This window comes from Brassica napus, chromosome C1, assembly GCF_020379485.1.
Source record: "Brassica napus cultivar Da-Ae chromosome C1, Da-Ae, whole genome shotgun sequence".
Lineage (NCBI taxonomy): Eukaryota > Viridiplantae > Streptophyta > Magnoliopsida > Brassicales > Brassicaceae > Brassica > Brassica napus.
The window spans coordinates 11,281,035-11,285,011 of NC_063444.1; the positions used below are offsets into that span (position 1 = coordinate 11,281,035).

General features: G+C 39.5%; 1 long non-coding RNA gene across 3 annotated transcripts; it reads left to right on the forward strand.

Moving 5' to 3' along the window:
* Positions 1–1,681: 1,681 nt before the first annotated feature.
* LOC125580696 lies at positions 1,682–3,757 on the forward strand. Of its 3 annotated transcripts, XR_007318443.1 has the most exons (6): positions 1,682–2,017; positions 2,113–2,196; positions 2,309–2,414; positions 3,117–3,180; positions 3,277–3,402; positions 3,502–3,757. It is a non-coding gene; the product is annotated as an uncharacterized LOC125580696 (long non-coding RNA). The 3 variants fall into 3 exon arrangements; XR_007318441.1 differs by having other exon boundaries at positions 2,113–2,414; XR_007318442.1 differs by having other exon boundaries at positions 2,113–2,414; positions 3,120–3,180.
* Positions 3,758–3,977: the final 220 nt, after the last annotated feature.

A 3,977-nucleotide genomic window follows, 5' to 3' on the forward strand; every position in this document is an offset into this window, starting at 1 on the left:
TTTTTAGGATAGGATGAGCTGGGTGGCTTAATCTGGAATGCAGTCTGTGAGGGTGGTTTTGAGATTGGTGGTAGTGATGTGATTGGCGGCGGTTGGTGGCAGGGAGATAGGCCACTCATATAGTTCATTTGATGTGTTCCCTTGGAGTAATAGGACCCTTTTGTTGAGATCCACCACCTGAAAACAAGATGGAAAGAAGTGTACTGAAACTTGATTAGCATTGCATAGCTTGTAGACATAGATCAAATTCTTCATGATTTCAGTTACATATAAGACATCAGTAAGTGTTAAAAGACGATAAGAGGAGGGTAAAAGAGCTGAACCAGTGTGGGTTATTGGCAACCCTGAGCCATTACCAATGATGCCTTCTTTTCCTCCATTGTATTGTTGATGCATGGACAGCTTCGCAAGATCAAAGGCAATGTGGTGCATGGCACCAGGGCCAAGCAGCCACGGGTTTGTGGGGTGTGACATCCCAGCAAAGTTGGCTCGAGGTCTCTATGGAGAGAAGGGTTGATTTGGAGTGTTTTGCTGACCCAGCTGAGTGCACCTGCATGCACTGTGTCCTTGAATTCCGCTGAGTTGTCATCTGCCAAGGTAAGGTTCGGTGTCCTGTGCTCCAAGTTGTTGTTTTGAGCCTGCTGCAAAGGCTGAGGCTTGTTGTTGTTGCGGTTCAGGGGTTGGTTGCAACATTGGCTGAGACAAGATATGGTGAAGGACTCTGAACAGCTAGGAGCTTAGCCTCATGGTTGAGAAGCTTCTCATGGAGCTCGCTGAGAGTAGGTGGAGTGTCACGGTGATTGGCCTATGAGAGTGTACGTTTCGAGAAAGAAGAAGCAAGGGAAGAAAGAAGAAGAAGTGAAGGAGTGATGAGCTGACAGTTGTTACTTTGATAATAAGATTTGTTGGAGTCAGTTGTAAACGAGCCTTGGATATAAAAGAGAACTCGTGTGTCGGTTAGTTAGGCATTTAGAGAGTAAGTGCTGGTGGCTTGATTCTCGTGTGTGAGAATCAAGATTGACTTAGTTCTCTGATTTGTAGAGACTAAGAGAGGGTGGTTGGGCGGATCTTGTGAATAATATTTCTTTGTTCTTATCAAATTGGTGCGGTGAGCATGGAAGAATTTGGAGATATGGAGAAGGTCATTTGGAGATACTTGTGTCGTGGAAGAATTTGCCTTCACATGAGGCATCTTGGATGCGTATGAGGGACTTTAAGAATCAGTTTCCATGTTACCCACTTAAGAGCAAGCTGGTTCTTCAGAACGGGGGTATTGATAGGCCTATGAGAGTTTACGTTTCGAAAGAAGAAGCAAGGGAAGAGAGAAGAAGAAGTGAAGGAGTGATGAGCTGGCAGTTGTTACTTTGATAATAAGATTTGTTGGAGTCAGTTGTAAACGAGCCTTGGATATAAAAGGGAACTCGTGTGTCAGTTAGTTAGTTAGTTAGTTAGTTAGGCATTTAGAGAGTAAGTGCTGGTGGCTTGATTCTCGTGTGTGAGAATCAAGATTGGCTTAGTTCTCTGATTTATAGAAACTAAGACCACCTCAACTGGGAGGCTCTTGAGTAGAGTTTTAAACAAAAAAAAATAATAATGAAAAAAGGTAAAAAAGGATAGAACCGCCCCTTAATATGGGAGTTTTAGGATTGGTAAGCAACTCTTACCTGTCACTTTTGTATTGGTCCTCCTGTCTCTCTCTTTCTCTGCTTCTCCTTCCGTCTTTCGTCTTCTTCGCGTTTTGATCTGAAATCAATTTTTTTTTTCTTCCTCCAATCTCGATTTCTCTCTTCTCTTTGTCGTTGCGTAAGGACAACCGTATCTAAGGATCGATCTAGGGTTTCCCCAGCAATGTCGCGGCGAGGCGGTGGACCCGTGATGGTGTTGAATGTGGCGGAGAAGCTGTCGGTGGCGAAATCCTGCAGGTGGCACTTCTGCAATCTCCTCAATCACCTCTCATTGAAGCCGCATTGATGGAGAGGATCTGTACCAAGCTCCGGTCATGAAACACGTCCCCGAGGTCTGATCTAGTTAGATTTTTGATCGATCTTATGATGAAGTTAGATTTGCTGGATTTTTCAATTTTTTGATTAATTCTGGTTTTGAGTTGGTTAGGATAAGAAAAATATCAAGAAGACATAGGAGGAGGAACTAGGAGAAGCGATTGGCTAGTGCTGTGGCTTGATTGTGATAGGGAAGGTGAAAACACTGCATTTGAAGTTGTGGATGTTTGTAGAGCTGTGGATGTTTGTAGAGCTGTGAAACATAATCTGTATATACGGAGGTCTCATTTCTCTGCGTTAATTGACAGGTTAGAGTAGGGGTGGGCACTTTACCCGATATCCGAAGTGGCACCCAAACCCGATCCGAAAAACCCGAACCGAAATTCGAACCGAAGTAGCAGAATATCCGAACAGGTATTGAGTTAGGAGAGATTGGATATCTGAACCCGAACGGGTAATATCCGAACCCGAATGGATATCCGAAATAACCGAACATATGTATAATTAACCTTATATTTCTAGTTTACATCTCTCGTTTTATATAAAATATTTATATCGATACTACACATATTTTAAGTTCATATGATGTACATACAATTACGGAGAAAATGATTTGCTAGTCACTTAAAATGCATGTCAAATTTTTCATTTCAAGAATTAACAAAAAGTTACACCTAAATTTAAAAAAAATAACAAAATTAATATCTTTTTAGTTTCAAAATGTTATGTCCAAATCTATTAAACATTCAATCTATTAAAAATAAAAAAAATTAATTAAGTGAAAGTTATATTTTTAAATACAAAAATTTGGGAATGAAAACTTAATTTTGTTTTTTCAGAATCTAAATATCTGAATCCGATCCGAAATAACCGAACCCAAACTAAAAATATCCGAATCCGACCCGAAGTACATAAATACCCGAACGGGTTCTATACCTCTATACCCGAAAATTCGAAATACCCGACCCGAACCCGAACGGATACCCGAACGCCCACCCCTAGGTTAGAGAATGCTAAAACCCGCTATTTTCTTTTGTATGTTCTCACTCTACATTAAACAATAGAATCTAGTGTGATGGTGTGTTGACATTTGAATTCTTGGGGAAATTCATAAAGCAGTTCAAAATCTCAGAGAGAAGAGCCTAGTCAGTTGTTTGTTCGGGTTGTTGATGCTAGACAAGTGAGTTTTCTCCTGACACCCCTGTAATGCTATTGTGTTAATAACTCTATTAGATTTGTGCTACTGCTAGCTAATATTTTCTTTTGAACTCTCCAGGAGATAGACCTACGCATTGGTGCTTCTTTCACTAGATTTCAGACTATGCTTCTGAAAGATAGGTTCTCCATTGACTCCACGGGCGATAAAGAGAGGAGTCGTGTAATAAGTTATGGTCCCTGTCAGGTAATTTTCATAACTACCAGTCTCATTATGTATATCAGATTCAGGTAACCATTGTTTTCATGCAGCGAGGTGTGATTTTTTTTTTTGCTTCAACTGCAGTTTCCTACACTAGGATTAATTGTAGAGAGATACTGGGAGATCCAGGCACATGAACCAGAAGAGTTTTGGACAATCAACTGTTCTCACGAATCAGAAGATGGCCTTGCCACCAAAGCAGAGAACAAGTATGTCATGTTTTACAATCTTTTTATAGGTTTCTTTAGTTTGATCTGCTAAACAATTGAAACATGGAACAAAGTTGAGAAGAAGATGTCTGTTAAAAATTGCTAATTATAAATTTCTATTTAAATTTTATAAAATCCAATAATTTATAAGTTTTATAAAATTTAAATTTAAAAATTCAACTTCTAAAAAAAAATTATTTAAGAATCCCATAGGGGTTCTCCCATTGGAGGAGAAAAAAATTATTTCCACTAACCAAGGTTCTAAACTTGCTTTTTTTTTTTGTAACACCAAACTTATATTAAAAAACTCAAAGAGCATAAAAGTTTACAACTGAAGCAAAAGATCCCGGA